Below are 20,331 nucleotides of genomic sequence, written 5' to 3'. Positions count from 1 at the left end.
CGACGTACTCCTTCCTCCTATATATACCTACGTATCCCCGTATGATCAGAACAGGAGCCAAAAAACCTAATTCCACCGCCACAACCTTCTGTATCCACGAGATCCCATTTTGGGGCCTGTTTCGGAGCTCCGCCGGAGGGGGCATCCACCACGGAGGGCTTCTACATCATCACCATAGCCCCTCCGATGAAGTGTGAGTAGTTTACTTCAGACCTTCGGGTCCATAGCTAGTAGCTAGATGGCTTCTTCTCTCTTTTTGGATCTCAATACAATGTTCTCCCCCTCTCTCGTGGAGATCTATTCGATGTAATCTTCTTTTTGCGGTGTGTTTGTTGAGACCGATGAATTGTGGGTTTATGATCCAACTTATCTATGGAAAATATTTGATTCTTCTCTGAATTCTTTTATGTATGATTGAGTTATCTTTGCAACTCTCTTCGAATTATCCGTTTGGTTTGGCCAACTAGATTGGTAGTTCTTGCAATGGGAGAAGTGCATGGCTTTGGGTTCAATCTTGCGGTGTCCTTACTCAGTGACAGAAAGAGTTGCAAGGCACGTATTGTATTGTTGCCATCGAGGATAACAAGATGGGGTATTTATCATATTGCATGAATTTATTCCTCTACATCATGTCATCTTGCTTAAGGCGTTACTCTGTTTTTAACTTAATACTCTAGATGCATGCTGGATAGCGGTCGATGAGTGGAGTAATACTAGTAGATGCAGAATCGTTTCGATCTACTTGTCACGGACGTGATGCCTATATACATGATCATTGCCTAGATATACTCATAACTATGCTCAATTCTGTCAATTGCTCAACAGTAATTTGTTCACCCACCGTAGAATACTTATGCTATTGAGAGAAGCCACTAGTGAAACCTATGGCCCCCGGGTCTATTCTCATCATATAAATCTATATCACTTTATTTATTTGCTTTGTTTTTACTTTGCCTTTACTTTTTACTTTGCATCTATCTATCAAAAATACCAAAAATATTATCTCTATCAGATCTCACTCTCGTAAGTGACCGTGAAGGGAGTGACAACCCATAAGCGTTGGTTGCGAGTTGCTATCGTGTTGTGCAGGTACGAGGAACTTGCACGTGACCTCCTACTAGATTGATACCTTGGTTCTCAAAAACTGAGGGAAATACTTACGCTACTGTGCTGCATCATCCTCTCCTCTTCGGGGAAAACCAACGCAAGCTCGAGACGTAGCAGGGTCAATATGGGTGTCCACGGCTCCGATGTTGATCATTGATCGGAAAGGGTTCTGGTCATGTCTATACTTCACCGAACCTGTAGGGTCACACGCTTAAGGGTCATCTATCTGTTGAATACTAGACAAGGAGTCTGAGAGAAAATCACCGAAAAAGTTTCGGACACCGGAAAAGTTTCGGACACCGGAAAAGGTTCCGCAGAGAGAGGTCATCGGATGAGTTTCGGTGAAATTGAAAAGTTGTTTCAGGGGATACCATTAAGTCAAATTGGTTTCGGCACATGCCTGATAATTATTGGAGGGTGCCAGAATCATTCTGGAAGCTTTCTGGAATTTTCCGGGATAATAACCGGATATGCTCCGGAGCTGCCGGAACCACTTGAGATGCTTTTTGCAGATGAAAATTACTAAACTGGAATTGTTCCAGAACGCGTTGAAAATCATTATGGTGGGTACTGGAAACATTCTAAGCCCACATGAATATTTTCAGTTCGAACAGACACAGAAAAATGTCGTCATGAATAGTGAAAGTGCTTTTTGGGATATTTTATGGAAAGCCATTATTTTGGGCTTTGTCCCAAGATCTTTTGGGATGACATGGATGGATAGGAAGGTGGTGGGGCCACCCAAGAGGCTGCCAATTTTGTTGGTGCCATTGGGGGGCCCCATGAGGCTTCCTTCCACCATTTGGTGCTCCACTTGCCTCCCCATTTTGCCCTTATGTATGACATAAATCATGGGCACTTTGGGTATTTGTGGAGGCACACTACCCCTTGGTTTTCCTATAAATAGGAGGTGAGGGGCTGCCCAAACCATCATCCCTTCTCACATACAAGTGCCATGCATGATCTGGCTTCTTCTCTCCCTCCCACAAAAAGAATTTCGTAGAGCCGAAAGGCTGTCTGGGTTCCGGTGGGAACTAGTTCTGGACGGCGAAGCCCTGCCGGATAGATGACACCGTATGTGTGCAACCCCGTAGAGAGGTCGTAGTTTTGATCCTTTTACCCGAGGGGCTATTTTGAGAGTGCCCCCCGAAGGGCTGTCCAAGTGACGGTCCGAGTTCTTTGAATCCTCCCGAAGGGCTGTCCGAGTGACCGTCCGAGTTTTGAGGGTCCTCCCGAAGGGCTGTTGGCGACACCGTTCGAGGGACTGTCCGACCGCCTCCCGGAGGGCTGTCCGTGGGGCGGATGATGGTATACATCCTCGCGGTTGGGAGGTTGTAAATCCTAGCTGCGGGGATCTGCATCGCCGTTCGTCATCGACTCTACTTCCACTGCGCTACGAGTCGGTAACGAAAAAGATCAAACCATGTATGCAGTCTCCATAGTGGTCCTGGGCTGGTGTGTAGGTCGGAATTTTTTTGTTTTCTGCTGCATTACCCTACATTGTGCACAACACCAAAAGTCCTAAAACTCCACGAAAGTCAGTTTTTGAATATATTAAAAATATTGGGCGAGGAAAGCACCCGAGGGGGGCCACCCACCAGCCACGAGGGTGGAGGGCGCGCCCCTGCCTCGCGGGCCACCTGGCAGGCCCCCGATGCCCATCTTCTGCTATATAGTGTCTTTTGCCCTGGAAAAAATTAGAAGGAAGCTTTCGGGATGAAACGCCGATGTCCCGAGGCGGAACCTGGGCAGGACCAATCTAGGGCTCCAGCGGAGCTGTTCTGCCGGGGAAACATCCCTCCGGGAGGGGGAAATCATCACCATCGTCATCACCATCGATCCACTCATCGAGAGGGGGTCAATCTCCATCAACGTCTTCACCAGCACTATCTCCTCTCAAACCCTACTTCATCTCTTGTATCCGATCATTGTCTCAAAACCTCGGATTGGTACTTGTAGGTTGCTAGTAGTGTTGATTACTCCTTGTAGTTGATGCTAGTTGGTTTATTCGGTGGAAGATCATATGTTCAGATCCTTAACGCATATTAATACCCCTATGATTATGAACATGAATATGATATGTGAGTAGTTACGTTTGTTCTTGAGGACATGGGAGAAGTCTTGTTATAAGTAATCATGTGAATTTGGTATTCGTTTGATATTTTGATGAGATGTATGTTGTCTCTCCTCTAGTGGTGTTATGTGAACGTCGACTACATGACACCTCACCATTGTTTGGGCCTAGGGGAAGGCATTGGGAAGTAATAAGTAGATGATGGGTTGCTAGAGTGACAGAAGCTTAAACCCTAGTTTATGTGTTGCTTCGTAGGGGGCTGATTTGGATCCATATGTTTCATGCTATGGTTAGGTTTACCTTAATTCTTCTTTCGTAGTTGCGGATGCTTGCGAGAGGGGTTAATCATAAGTGGGATGCTTGTCCAAGGAAGGGCAATACCCAAGCACCGGTCCACCCACATATCAAATTATCAAAGTAACAAACGTGAATCATATGAGCATGATGAAAACTAGCTTGACAGAAATTCCCATGTGTCCTCGGGAGCGCTTTGCTTTATATAAGAGTTTATCCAGGCTTGTCCTTTGCTACAAAAAGTATTGGGCCACCTTGCTTCACCTTGCTACTTTTTTACTTGGAATTGCCTTATCACAAAACTATCTGTCACCGATAATTTCAGTGCTTGCAGAGAATACCTTACTGAAAACCGCTTGTTATTTCCTTCTGCTCCTTGTTGGGTTCGACACTCTTACTTATCAAAAGTACTAAGATAGATCCCCTATACTTGTGGGTCATCAAGACTATTTTCTGGCACCGTTGTCGGAGAGTGAAGCGCCTTTGGTAGGTGGAATTTGGTAAGGAAACATTTGTGTAGTGTGCTGAAATTTACTGTCACTTGTTACTATGGAAAATAATCCTTTGAGGGGCTTGTTCGGGGTATATTCACCCTGACCAGAAGAGCAAAGAGTTTATCCTCAATCTACCGAACTTACTAAAAATATTTACTTTGAAATTCCTTCGAGTATGATAGACAAACTGCTAGCTAATCCCTATACAGGAGATGGAACATTATATCCCGATATGCACCAAATCTATGTGGATGAAGTTTGTGGATTTTTTAAGCTTGCAGGTATGCCCGAGGATGTTGTCAAGAAGAAGGTCTTACCTTTATCTTTGAAGGGAAAGGCATTGACATGGTTTAGGCTATGTGATGATATTGGATCATGGAACTACAGCCGATTGAAATTGGAATTTCATCAGAAGATCTATCCTATGGATCTGGTCATCGTGATCGCAGATATATAATTTATGGCCTCGTGAAGGAGAAAGTATCGCTCAAGCTTGGGGGAGGCTTAAGTCAATGTTATATTCATGCCCCAATCATGAGCTCTCAAGAGAAATTATATTTAAAAATTTTACGCTCGGCTTTCTCTTAATGATCGCTCCATGATCGATACTTCTTGTACTGGTTCTTTTATGATGAAGACTATTGAATTCAGATGGGATTTATTGGAAAGAATTAAACGCAATGCTAAAGATTGGGAACTCGACGAAGGTAAGGAGTCAGGTATAACCCCTAAGTTTGATTGTGTTAAATCTTTTATGGATACTAATGCTTTTCGTGAATTTAGCACTAAGTATGGACTTGACTCTGAGATAGTAGCTTCTTTTTGTGAATCATTTGCTACTTATGTTGATCTCCCTAAGGATAAGTGGTTTAAATATCAACCTCCCATTAAAGTGAAAGTAGTAGAACCTATTAAAGTTGAAGAAAAGACTATTGCTTATAATGTTGATCCTATTGTTCCTACTGCTAATATTGAGAAACCACCTTTCCCTGTTAGAATCAAGGATTATGCTAAAGTTTCAACTGTGGTTCGTAAGAGTAATGCTAGAACACTTACACCTCCTGAGCAAATTAAAGTTGAACCTAGTATTGTTATGGTTAAAGATCTCTTGGTCGATAATATTGATGGGCATGTTATTTACTTCTGTGATGAAGCTGCTAGAATTGCTAGACCCGATACTAAAAATAAACATACACCTGTTGTTGGCATGCCTGTTGTTTCTGTTAAAATAGGATATCATTGTTACCATGACTTATGTGATATGGGTGCTCACCACCCCTAGCTCCGGAGGAACGAGGTCGACCGGACGTGTGCCTGATGTCTACTACACAACCTTCTTCTTATAGACGTTGTTGGGCCTGCAAGTGCACAGGTTTGTAGGACAGTAGCAAACTTCCCTCAAGTGGATGACCTAAGGTTTATCAATCTGTGGGAGGCGTAGGATGAAGATGGTCTCTCTCAAACAACCCTGCAACCAAATAACAAAAAGTCTCTTGTGTCCCCAACACATCCAATACAATGGTAAATTGTATAGGTGCACTAGTTCGGCGAAGAGATGGTGATACAAGTGCAAAATAGATAGTAGATATAGGTTTTTGTAAAATGAAAATATAAAAACAGCAAGGTAACAAGTGGTAAAAGTGGGCGTATATGGTATTGCAATGGTAGGAAACAAGGCCTAGGGTTCATACTTTCACTAGTGCAAGTTCTCTCAACAATAATAACATAGATAGATCATATAACAAGCCCTCAACATGCAACAAAGAGTCACTCCAAAGCCACTAATAGTGGAGAACAAATGTAGAGATTATGGTAGGGTACGAAACCACCTCAAAGTTATTCTTTTGGATAAATCTATAAAAGAGTTCGTACTAGAATAACACCTTAAGATACAAATCAACCAAAACCCTAATGTCACCTAGATACTCCATTGTCACCCCAAGTATCCGTGGGCATGATTATACGATATGCATCACACAATCTCAAATTCATCCAACCAACACAAAGTACTTCAAAGAGTGCCCCAAAGTTTCTATCGGAGAGTCAAGAACGTGTGCCAACCCCTATGCATAGGTTCCCAATGTCACGAAACCCGCAAGTTGATCACCAAAACATACATCAAGTGGCACATGATATCCCATTGTCACCACAGATAATCACGGCAAGACATACATCAAGTGTTCTCATAAAAGACTCAATCCGATAAGATAACTTCAAAGGGGAAACTCAATTCATCACAAGAGAGTAGAGGGGGAGAAACATCATAAGATCCAACTATAATAGCAAAGCTCGGGATACATCAAGATCGTGCCATAGATGGAACACGAGAGAGAGAGATCAAACACATAGCTACTGGTACATACCCTCAGCCTCGAGGGTGAACTACTCCCTCCTCGTCATGGATAGCGCCGGGATGATGAAGACGGCCATCGGTGATGGGATCCCCCTCCGGCAGGGTGCCGGAATGGGCTCCCGAGAGGTTTTTGGTGGCTACAGAGGCTTGCGGCGGCGGAACTCCCGATCTATCTTCTGTTCTGGAAGTTTTAGGGTACAAGAGTATATATGGGTGCAGGGGGTACGTCGGAGGAGCTACGGGGGGCCCACGAGGCAGGGGGCGCGCCCGGGGGGTGGGCGCGCCCCCACCCTCGTGGGCAGCCCGTATCTCCCCTGACGTGCACTCCAAGTTCCCTAGGTTGCTTTCCTTCCAAAAGTAACTTCTCCAGTTGATTTCGTTCCGTTTTGACTCCGTCTGATATTCCTTTTCCTCGAAACACTGAAATAGGCATAAAACAGCAAATCTGGGCTGGGCCTCCGGTTAATAGGTTAGTCCCAAAAATAATATAAAAGTGGATAATAAAGCCCAATATTTCCCAAAACAGAAGATAAAGTAGCATGGAGCAATAAAAAATTATAGGTACGTTGGAGACGTATCAAGCATCCCCAAGCTTAATTCCTGCTCGTCCTCGAGTAGGTAAATGATAAAAAATAATTTTTTATGCGGAGTGATACTTTGGCATAATTTCAATGTAAGTATTCTTAATTGTGATATGAATATTCAGATCCGAAAGATTCAAGACAAAAGTTCATATTGACACAAAAATAATAATACTTCAAGCATACTAATAAAAGTAATCATGTCTTCTCAAAATAGCATGGCAAAAGAAGGTTCATCCCTACAAAATCATATAGTTAGGCTATGCTTCATTTTCGTCACACAAAGATGTTCCCAACTTCTATACCCCCGATGACAAGCCAATCAATTGTTTCATACTTAAATAATCTCAAACTTTTTCAACCTTCACGCAATACATGAGCGTGAGCCATGGATATAGCACTATGGGTGGAATAGAATATGATGATGGGGATTGTGTGGAGAAGACAAAAAAGGAGAAAGTCTCACATTGACGAGGATAATCAACGGGCTATGGAGATGCCCATTAATTGATGTCAACATGAGGAGTAGGGATTGCCATGCAACGGGTGCACTAGAGCTATGAATGCTCGACAAAAGAAAACTAGTGGGTGTGCATCCAACTTGCTTGCTCACGAAGACCTAGGGCAATTGAGGAAGCCCATCATAGGAACATACAAGGAAAGTTCTATAATGAAAAATTCCCACTAGTATAAAAAGACAACTTATGAGACTCACTACATGAAGAACAAGGCGCTACTTTGAAGCACAATATATGAGACTCACTATATGAAGAACAAGGTGCTACTTTGAAGCACAAGTGTGGAAAAAGAGATAGTAGCATTGCCCTTTTCAATTTTTTTGGGGCCTTTCTTTTTTTCTTTTGGCCTTTTCTCTTTTTTGGGGGGGCCTTTCTTTTTTTGGGGGGCCTTTCTCCCTTTTTTTGGGGTGGGCAATGCTCTAATAATGATGACCATCACACTTCTGTTGATTACAACATAAGGATTACAACTCGAAACTTAGAACAAGATATGACTCTATATGAATGCCTCCGGCAGTGTACCGGGATGGTGCAATGAATCAAGAGTGACATGTATGAAAAATAATGCATGGTGGCTTTGCCACAAATACGATGTCAACTACATGATCATGCAATGGCAATATGACAAAAGTAATTTATGTCATGATGATGATGATGGAAGTTGCATGGCAATATATCTCGGAATGGCTATGGAAATGCCATAATAGGTAGGTATGGTGGCTATTTTGAGGAAGATATAGGGAGGTTTATGTGTGATAGAGCGTATCGTATCACGGGGTTTGGATGCACCGGCGAAGTTTGCACCAACTCTCAAGGTGAGAAAGGGCAATGCACGGTACCGAAGAGGCTAGCAAAGGCGGAAAGGTGAGAGTGCGTATAATCCATGGACTCAACATTAGTCAAAGAACTCATATACTTATTGCAAAAATTTAGAAGTCATCAAAAACCAAGTACTACGCGCATGCTCCTAGGGGGATAGATTGGTAGGAAAAGACCATCGCTCGTCCCCGACCGCCACTCATAAGGATGCACAAGCCAGGTACACTTCATGTTTCAAATTTGTCACACAACTTTAACCATACGTGCATGCTACGGGACTTGCAAACTTCAACACAAGCATTTCTCATATTCACAATTACTCAACTAGCACAACTTTGATATTATCACCTCCATATCTCAAAACAATTATCAAGCATCAAACTTATCTTAGTATTCAACTCACTCAAAAGAAAGTTTCACATATCTTGAATTCCAAGTATATTAACATTAAGCAAATTACCGTGCTATTAACGACTCTCAAAATGATCTAAGTGAAGCATGAGAGATCAATAGTTTCTTCAAAACAAATCCACCACCATGCTCTAAAAGATCTAAGTGAAGTACTAGAGCAAAAAACAAACTACTCCGAAAGATATAAGTGAAGATCAATGAGTAGTCGAATAATTATGCAACTATGTGAAGACTCTCTCAATTAATAATTTCAGATCTTGGCACTTTATTCAAACAGCAAGCAAAGCTAAAGAATACTATATTGCAAGGATAGCACAACTCATGTGAAGAAGCAAAAACTTAGGCTCAACCGATACTAACCGATAGTTGTTGAAGAAAAAAGGTGGGATGCCTACTGGGGCATCCCCAAGCTTAGATGCTTGAGACTTCTTGAAATATTATCTTGGGGTGCCTTGGGCATCCCCAAGCTTGAACTTTTGTGTCTCCTTAATTCCTCTCATATCATGGTTTCTTCTTTTTCTCAAAAGCTTCATTCACAACAAACTCAACAAGAACTCATGAGATAGGTTAGTATAAACCAATGCAAAACCTTATCATTTTCTACTGTAAAAAATTATAAAAATTATTATTCAACATTGCATACTAAATGCCTCTTCATATTTAATACTCCTATCCTCAAATAGAATCATTAATCAAGCAAACATATGCAAACAATGCAACCATAACAGCAATCTGGCAAAACAGTACAGTTTGTAAAGAATGCAAGAGTATCAATACTTCCCTGACTCCAAAAATTATGAACTAAAATTCCCACTGTAATAAATTTATCAGAGCTCAATATGAAAAAATATTCCACATTATACCACTCTCTGACTTTTCTAGGGAATTTTTGCAACAGCGGTAAACTTTCTGTTTTTCAAACAGCAACATGTATACTAGCAAAATAAGCATGGCAAAGGCTATCCTTGACTTCTTTATTGAAACTAAAGATGCAAAACATTAATCTAAGTAACAGAAAGCAAATACTAACAAGAGAAAATGACACTCCAAGCAAAACACATATCATGTGGTGAATAAAAATATAGCTCCAAGTAAAGTTACCGATGAACGAAGACGAAAGAGGGGATGCCTTCCGGGGCATCCCCAAGCTTAGGCTCTTGGTTGTCCTTGAATATTGCCTTGGGGTGCCTTGGGAATCCCCAAGCTTAGGCTCTTACCACTCCTTATTCCATAGTCCATCGAATCTTTACCCAAAACTTGAAAACTCCACAACACAAAACTCAACAGAAAACTCGTAAGCTCCGTTAGTATAAGAAAATAAAACAACCACTTAGGTACTGTAATGAACTCATTGTAAATTCATATTGGTGTAATATCTACTGTACTCCAACTTATCTATGGTTCATACACTACGATACTACTCATAGATTCATCAAAATAAGCAAACAACACATAGAAAACAGAATCTGTCAAAAACAGAACAGTCTATAGTAATCTGTATAAAACCTATACTTCCGGAACTCCAAAACTCCTACCAAATTAGGAAGTCCTAAGAAAGTCATGTACCAATACAGAGCAAAAAGAATCAGATCATAAGCACGTTTTTGTGAATTAACAAAACTAATTTACTGGGTGCAAAAGTTTCTGATTTTCAGCAGGATCAACACAACTATCACCGTAAGCTATCCTAAAGGTCTTACTTAGCACTTTATTGAAACAAAAGCTATAAAACATGATTACTATAGTAGCATAATCATGTGGACACACAAAAACAGTAAGGATAAATATTGGGTTGTCTCCCAACAAGCACTTTTCTTTAATGCCTTTCTAGCTAGGCATGATGATGGCAATGATGCTCACATAAAAGATAAGAATTGAAACATAACGGGAGCGTCATGAAGCATATGACTAGCACATTTAAGTCTAACCCACTTCCTATGCATAGGGATTTTGTGAGCAAACAACTTATGGGAACAATAATCAACTAGCATAGGAAGGTAAAACAAGCATAGCTTCAAAATTTTAAGCACATAGAGAGGAAACTTGATATTATTGCAATTCCTACAAGCATATGTTCCTCCCTCATAATAATTTTCAGTAGCATCATGAATAAATTCAACAATATAACCAGCACCTAAAGCATTTTTTTTCATGATCTACTAGCATAGAAAATTTACTACTCTCTTCACAAGCAAAATTCTTCTCATGAATAGTAGTGGGAGCAAACTCAACAAAATAACTATCATATGATTGAAAGTTAAGATCAAGATGACAAGTTTCATGGTTATCATTATTCTTTAAAGCATATGTGTCATCACAATAATCATCATAGATAGGAGGCATGCTTTCATCATAGTAAATTTGCTCATCAAAGATTGGGGGACAAAAAATATCATCTTCATCAAACATAGCTTCCCCAAGCTTGTGGCTTTGCATATCATTAGCATCATGGATACTCAAGGAATTCATACTAACAACATTGCAATCATTCTCATCATTCACATATTTCATGCCAAGCATTCTATGTAATTCTTCTTCTAGCACTTGAGCACAATTTTCCTACCCATCATTTTCACGAAAGATATTAAAAAGACGAAGCGTTTGAGACAAACTTAACACCATTTTTTTGTAATTTTCTTTTATAAAATAAACTAGTGCTAAAACAAGAAACAAAAAGATTCGATTCCAAGATCTAAAGATATACCTTCAAGCGCTAACCTCCCCGGCAACGGCGCCAGAAAAGAGCTTGATGTCTACTACACAACCTTCTTCTTGTAGACGTTGTTGGGCCTGCAAGTGCACATGTTTGTAGGACAGTAGAAAACTTACCTCAAGTGGATGACCTAAGGTTTATCAATCCGTGGGAGGCGTAGGATAAAGATGGTCTCTCCCAAACAACCCTGCAACCAAATAACAAAAAGTCTCTTGTGTCCCCAACACACCCAATACAATGGTAAATTGTATAGGTGCACTAGTTTGGCGAAGAGATGGTGATACAAGTGCAAAATAGATAGTAGATATAGGTTTTTGTAAAATGAAAATATAAAAACAGCAAGGTAACAAGTGGTAAAAGTGGGCGTATATGGTATTGCAATGGTAGGAAACAAGGCCTAGGGTTCATACTTTCACTAGTGCAAGTTCTCTCAACAATAATAACATAGATAGATCATATAACAAGCCCTCAACATGCAACAAAGAGTCACTCCAAAGCCACTAATAGCGGAGAACAAATGTAGAGATTATGGTAGGGTACGAAAACACCTCAAAGTTATTCTTTTGGATAAATCTATAAAAGAGTTCGTACTAGAATAACACCTTAAGATACAAATCAACCAAAACCCTAATGTCACCTAGATACTCCATTGTCACCCCAAGTATCCGTGGGCATGATTATACGATATGCATCACACAATCTCAGATTCATCCAACCAACACAAAGTACTTCAAAGAGTGCCCCAAAGTTTCTATCGGAGAGTCAAGAATGTGTGCCAACCCCTATGCATAGGTTGTTGGGGAAGGTAGTAATTTCAAAAATTTCCTACGCACACGCAAGATCATGGTGATGCATAGCAACGAGAGGGGAGAGTATTGTCTATGTACCCTCGTAGACCGTAAGCGGAAGCGTTATGACAACGCGGTTGATGTAGTCGTACGTCTTCACGATCCGACCGATCCAAGCACCGAACGTACGGCACCTCTGAGTTCTGCACACGTTCAGCTCGATGACGATCCCCGGACTCCGATCCAGCAGGGTGTCGGGGATGAGTTCCGTCAGCACAACGGCGTGGTGACGATGATGATGTTCTACCGACGCAGGGCTTCGCCTAAGCACCGCAACGATATGACCGAAGTGGAATATAGTGGAGGGGGGCACCGCACACGGCTAAGGAACGATCACGAAGATCAACTTGTGTGTCTATGGGGTGCCCCCTGCCCCCGTATATAAAGGAGTGGAGGAGGGGAGGGCCGTCCCTCTCAATGGCGCACCCTAGGGGAGTCCTACTCCCACCGGAAGTAGGATTCCCCCTTTCCTAGTCCAACTAGGAGTCCTTCCAAGTAGTAGGAGTAGGAGACAAGGAAGGGGAAGAGAGAAGGGAAGGAAGGAGGGGGTGCGGCCCCTCCCCCTAGTCCAATTCGGACTAGGCCATGGGGGGCGCGCGGCCTGCCCTAGGCAGCCCCTCTCTCTTTCCCGTATGGCCCAATAAGGCCCAATGCTTCTCCCCGGCGAATTCTCGTAACTCTCCGGTACTCCGAAAAATACCCGAATCACTCGGAACCTTTCCGAACTCCGAATATAGTCGTCCAATATATCGATCTTTATGTCTCGACCATTTCGAGACTCCTCGTCATGTCCCCGATCTCATCCGGGACTCCGAACTCCTTCGGTACATCAAAACTCATAAACTCATAATATAACTGTCATCGAAACCTTAAGCGTGCGGACCCTACGGGTTCGAGAACTATGTAGACATGACCTAGAACTATTCTTGGTCAATAACCAATAGCGGAACCTGGATGCCCATATTGGCTCCTACATATTCTACGAAGATCTTTATCGGTCAAACCGCATAACAACATACTTTGTTCCCTTTGTCATCGGTATGTTACTTGCCCGAGATTCGATCGTCGGTATCCCAATACCTAGTTCAATCTCGTTACCGGCAAGTCTCTTTACTCGTTCCGTAATACATCATCCCGCAACTAACTCATTAGTTACAATGCTTGCAAGGCTTAAGTGATGTGCATTACCGAGAGGGCTCAGAGATACCTCTCCGATAATCGGAGTGACAAAACCTAATCTCGAAATACGCCAACCCAACATGTACCTTTGGAGACATGTGTAGTGCTCCTTTATAATCACCCAGTTACATTGTGACGTTTGGTAGCACCCAAAGTGTTCCTCTGGTAAACGGGAGTTGCATAATCTCATAGTTACAGGAACATGTATAAGTCATGAAGAAAGCAATAGCAACATACTAAAGGATCCAGTGCTAGGCTAACGGAATGGGTCATGTCAATCACATCATTCTCCTAATGATATGATCTCGTTAATCAAATGACAACTCATGTCTATGGTTAGGAAACATAACTATCTTTAATTAACGAGCTAGTCAAGTAAAGGCATACTAGTGACACTTTGTTTGTCTATGTATTCACACATGTATTATGTTTCCGGTTAATACAATTCTAGCATGAATAATAAACATTTATCATGAAATAAGGAAATAAATAATAACTTTATTATTGCCTCTAGGGCATATTTCCTTCAGTCTCCCACTTGCTCTAGAGTCAATAATCTAGTTCACATCACCATGTGATTTAACACCAATAGTTCACATCACCATGTGATTAACACCCATAGTTCACATCGTCATGTGATCAACACCCAAAGGGTTTACTAGAGTCAATAATCTAGTTCACATCGCTATGTGATTAACACCCAAAGAGTACTAAGGTATGATCATGTTTTGCTTGTGAGAGAAGTTTAGTCAACGGGTCTGTCACATTCAGAGCCGTATGTATTTTGCAAATATTCTATGTCTACAATGCTCTGCACGGAGCTACTCTAGCTAATTGCTCCCACTTTCAATATGTATCCAGATTAAGACTTAAAGTCATCTGGATCAGTGCCAAAACTTGTATCGACGTAACCCTTTATGATGAACCTTTTTGTCACCTCCATAATCGAGAAACATATCCTTATTCCACTAAGGATAATTTTGACCAATGTCCAGTGATCTACTCCTAGATCACTATTGTACTCCCTTGCCAAACCAGGGCAGAGTATACAATAGGTTTGGTTCATAGCATAGCATACTTTATAGAACCTATGACTGAGGCATAGGGAATGACTTTTCATTCTCTTTCTATTTTCTGCTATGGTCGGGTCTTGAGTCTTACTCAACTTCACACCTTGCAACACAGGCAAGAACTCCTTCTTTGACTGTTCCATTTTGAACTACTTCAAAATCTTGTCAAGGTATGTACTCATTGAAAATCTTATCAAGCGTCTTGATCTATCTCAATAGACCTTGATGCTCAATATGTAAGTAGCTTTACTGAGGTCTTTATTTTAAAGAACTCCTTTCAAACACTCCTTTATGCTTTGCAGAATAATTCTACATTATTTCCGATCAACAATATGTCATTCACATATACTTATCAGAAATGCTGTAGTGCTCCCACTCACCTTCTTGTAAATATAGGCTTCACCGTAAGTCTGTACAAAACTATATGCTTTGATCAACTTATCAAAGCGTATATTCCAACTCTGAGATGCTTGCACCAGTCCATAGATGGATCGCTGGAGCTTGCACATTTTGTTAGTACCTTTAGGATTGACAAAACCTTCTGGTTGCATCATATACAACTCTTCTTTAAGAAAACCATTAAGGAATGCAGTTTTGACATCCATTTGCCAGATTTCATAAAATGTGGCAACATGATTCGGACAGACTTAAGCATCACTACAGTTGAGAAAATCTCATTGTAGTCAACACCTTGAACTTGTCAAAAACCTTTTTGCGACAAGTCGAGCTTTATAGATAGTAACACTACTATCAACGTCCGTCTTCCTCTTGAAGATCCATTTATTTCTTATGGTTTGCCAATCATCGGGCAAGTCCACCAAAGTCCACACTTTGTTCTCATACATGGATCCTATCTCAGATTTTGCGGAATCTGGGCTCATCATCGCTTCCTCATAGTTCGTAGGTTCATCATGGTCTAGTAACATGACTTCCAGAATAGGATTACCGTACCACTCTGGTGCAGACCGTACTCTGGAAGACCTACGAGGCTCTGTAGTAACTTGATCTGAAGTTTCATGATCATCATCATTAGCTTCCTCACTAATTGGTGTAGAAATCACTGGAACTGATTTCAGTGATGAACAATTTTCCAATTCGGGAGAAGGTACAGTTACCTCATCAAGTTCTACTTTTCTTCCACTCACTTCTTTCGAGAGAAACTCCTTCTCTAGAAAGGATCCATTTTTAGCAACGAATATCTTGTCTTCGGATCTGTGATAGAAGGTGTACCCAACAATTTCCTTTTGGGTATTCTATGAAGACGCACTTCTCCGATTTGGGTTCGAGCTTATCAGGATGTAACTTTTTCACATAAGCATCGCAGCCCCAAACTTTAAGAAACGACAACTTGGGTTTCTTGCTAAACCACAGTTCATATGGTGTCGTCTCAACGGATTTATATGGTGCCCTTTTAACGTGAATGCAGCTGTCTCTAATGCATAACCCAAAAACAATAGTGGTAAATCAGTAAGAGACATCATAGATCGCACTATATCTAATAAAGTGCGGTTACGATGTTTGGACACACCATAACGTTGTGGTGTTCCAGGTTGCGTGAGCTGTGAAACTATTCCACATTGTTTTAATTGAAGACCAAACTCGTAACTCAAATATTCGTCTCCGCGATCAGATCGCAGAAACTTTATTTTCTTGTTACGATGATTTTTCCACTTCATTCTGAAATTCTTTGAACATTTCAACTATTTCAGACTTATGTTTCATCAAGTAGATATACCCATATCTGCTCAAATCATCTTGTGAAGGTCAGAAAATAACGATACTTGCCACGAGCATCAACACTCATTGGATCGCATACATCGGTATGTATAATTTCCAATAAGTCAGTAGCTTGTTCCATTGTTCCGGAGAATGGAGTTTTAGTCATCTTGCACAAAAGGCACGGTTCGCAAGCATCAAATGATTCATAACCAAGTGATTCCGAAAATCCATCTTTATGGAGTTTCTTCATGTGCTTTACACCGATATGACCAAGACGGCAGTGCCACAAATAAGTTGCACTATCATTATTAACTTTGCATCTTTTGGCATCAATATTATGAATATGTGCATCACTACGATCGAGAGCCAACAAACTATTTTCATTGGGTGTATGACCATTGAAGGTTTTATTCATTTAAATAGAATAACAATTATTCTCTGATTTTAAATGAATAATCGTATTGCAATAAACATGATCAAATCATATTCATGCTCAACGCAAACGCCAAATAACATTTATTTAGGTTTAACACTAATCCCAAAAGTATAGGGAGTGTGCGATGATGATTATATCAATCTTGGAACTACTTCCAACACTCATCGTCACTTCCCCTTCAACTAGTCTTTGTTTATTCTGTAACTCCTGTTTCGAGTTACTAATCTTAGCAACCGAACAAGTATCAAATACTCAGGGGCTACTATAAACACTAGTAAAGCACACATCAATAACCTGTATATCAAATATACCCTTGTTCACTTTGCCATCCTTCTTATCCACCAAATATTTAGGGCATTTCCGCTTCCAGTGACAATTTCCTTTGCAGTGTAAGCACTCAGTTTCAGGCTTTGGTCCAGCTTTGGTCTTCTTCACGGGAGTGACAACTTGTTTGCCATTCTACTTGAAGTTTCCCTTTCTTTCCCTTTGCCCTTTTCTTGAAACTAGTGGTCTTGTCAATCATCAACACTTGATGCTCTTTCTTGATTTCTACCTCCGTTGATTTCAACATCACGAAGAGCTCGGGAATTGTTTTCGTCATCCCTTGTATACTATAGTTCATCTCGAAGTTCTAGTAACTTAGTGATGGTGACTAGAGAATTCTGTCAATCACTATCTTATCTGGAAGATTAACTCTCACTTGATTCAAGCGATTGAAGTATCCAGACAATCTGAGCACATGCTCACTAGTTGAGCGATTCTCCTCCATCTTTTAGCTATAGAACTTGTTGGAGACTTCATATCTCTCAACTCGGGTATTTGCTTGAAATATTAACTTCAATTCCTGGAACATCTCATATGGTCCATGATGTTCAAAACATCTTTGAAGTCCCGATTCTAAGCCATAAAGCATGGTGCACAAAACTATCAAGTAGTCATCATATTGAGCTAGCCAAACGTTCATAACGTCTGCATCTACTCCTGCAATAGGTTTGTCACCTAGCGGTGCATTAAGGACATAATTCTTATGTGCAGCAATGAGGATAAACCTCAGACCGCGGATCCAATCCGCATCATTGCTACTAACATTTTTCAACACAATTTTCTCTAGGAACATATCAAAATAAACATATGAAAGCAACAACGCAAGCTATTGATCTTACAACATAATTTGCAAAATACTACCAGGACTAAGTTCATGATAAATTTAAGTTCAATTAATCATATTACTTAAGAACTCCCACTTAGACAGACATCTCTCTAGTCATCTAAGTGATCACGTGATCCAAATCAACTAAACCATAACCGATCATCACGTGAGATGGAGTAGTTTTCAATGGTGAACATCACTATGTTGATCATATCTACTATATGATTCACGCTCGACCTTTCGGTCTCCGTGTTCCGAGGCCATATCTGCATATGCTAGGCTCGTCAAGTTTAACCTGAGTATTCCGCGTGTGCAAAACTGGCTTGCACCCGTTGTAGATGGACGTAGAGCTTATCACACCCGATCATCACGTGGTGTCTGGGCACGACGAACTTTGGCAACGGTGCATACTCAGGGAGAACACTTCTTGATAATTAGTGAGAGATCATCTTAAAATGCTACCGTCAATCAAAGAAAGAATAAGATGTATAATAGATAAACATCATATGCAATCAAAATATGTGACATGATATGGCCATGATCATCTTGCGCCTTTGATCTCCATCTCCAAAGTACTATCATGATCTCTATCGTCACCGGCACGACACCATGATCTTCATCATCTTGATCTATATCAATGTGTCATCACATGGTTGTCTCACCAACTATTGCTCTTGCAACTATTGCTATCGTATAGCGATAAAGTAAAGCAATTATTTGGCACTTGCATCTTATGCAACAAGGAGACATCCATAGGGCTTCTGCCAGTTGCCGATAACTTCAACAAAACATGATCATCTCATACAACAACTTATATCTTATCATGTCTTGACCATATCACATCATAACATGCCCTGCAAAAACAAGTTAGACGTCCTCTACTTTGTTGTTGCAAATTTTATGTGGCTGCTACAGGCTGAGCAAGAACCGTTCTTACCTACGCATTAAAACCACAATGATAGTTCGTCAAGTTAGTGTTGTTTTAACCTTCGCAAGGACCGGGCGTAGCCACACTCGGTTCAACTAAAGTTGGAGAAACTGACACCCGCCAGCCACCTGTGTGCAAAGCACGTCGGTAGAACCAGTCTCGCGTAAGCGTACGCGTAATGTCGGTCCGGGCCGCTTCATCCAACAATACCGCCGAACCAAAGTATGACATGCTGGTAAGCAGTATGACTTGTATCGCCCACAACTCACTTGTGTTCTACTCGTGCATATAACATCAACGCATAAAACCTAGGCTCGGATGCCACTGTTGGGGAACGTAGTAATTTCAAAAATTTCCTACGCACACGCAAGATCATGGTGATGCATAGCAACGAGAGGGGAGAGTATTGTCTATGTACCCTCGTAGACCGTAAGCGGAAGCGTTATGACAACGCGGTTGATGTAGTCGTACGTCTTCACGATCCGACCGATCCAAGCACCGAACGTACAGCACCTCCGAGTTCTGCACACGTTCAGCTCGATGACGATCCCCGGACTCCGATCCAGCAGGGTGTCGGGGATGAGTTCCGTCAGCACGACGGCGTGGTGACGATGATGATGTTCTACCGACGCAGGGCTTCGCCTAAGCACCGCAACGATATGACCGAGGTGGAATATAATGGAGGGGGGCACAGCACACGGCTAAGGAACGATCACGAAGATCAACTTGTGTGTCTATGGGGTGCCCCCTGCCCCCGTATATAAAGGAGTGGAGGAGGGGAGGGCCGGCCCTCTCTATGGCGCGCCCTAGGAGAGTCCTACTCCCACCGGGAGTAGGATTCCCCCTTTCCTAGTCCAACTAGGAGTCCTTCCAAGTAGTAGGAGTAGGAGACTAGGAAGGGGAAGAGAGAAGGGAAGGAAGGAGGGGGTGCGTCCCCTCCCCCTAGTCCAATTCGGACTCGGCCATGGGGGCGCGCAGCCTGCCCTAGGCAGCCCCTCTCTCTTTCCCGTATGGCCCAATAAGGCCCAATGCTTCTCCCCGGCGAATTCTCGTAACTCTCCGGTACTCCGAAAAATACCCGAATCACTCGGAACCTTTCTGAACTCCGAATATAGTCGTCCAATATATCGATCTTTATGTCTCGACCATTTCGAGACTCCTCGTCATGTCCCCGATCTCATCCGGGACTCTGAACTCCTTCGGTACATCAAAACTCATAAACTCATAATATAACTGTCATCGAAACCTTAAGCGTGCGGACCCTACGGGTTCGAGAACTATGTAGACATGACCTAGAACTATTCTTGGTCAATAACCAATAGCGGAACCTGGATGCCCATATTGGCTCCTACATATTCTACGAAGATCTTTATCGGTCAAACCGCATAACAACATACTTTGTTCCCTTTGTCATCGGTATGTTACTTGCCCGAGATTCGATCGTCGGTATCCCAATACCTAGTTCAATCTCGTTACCGGCAAGTCTCTTTACTCGTTCCGTAATACATCATCCCGCAACTAACTCATTAGTTACAATGCTTGCAAGGCTTAAGTGATGTGCATTACCGAGAGGGCCCAGAGATACCTCTCCGACAATCGGAGTGACAAAACCTAATCTCGAAATACGCCAACCCAAC

The sequence above is a fragment of the Triticum dicoccoides genome, chromosome 5B (genome assembly GCF_002162155.2).
Source record: "Triticum dicoccoides isolate Atlit2015 ecotype Zavitan chromosome 5B, WEW_v2.0, whole genome shotgun sequence".
NCBI lineage: Eukaryota > Viridiplantae > Streptophyta > Magnoliopsida > Poales > Poaceae > Triticum > Triticum dicoccoides.
This window is presented reverse-complemented; position numbering follows the sequence as displayed.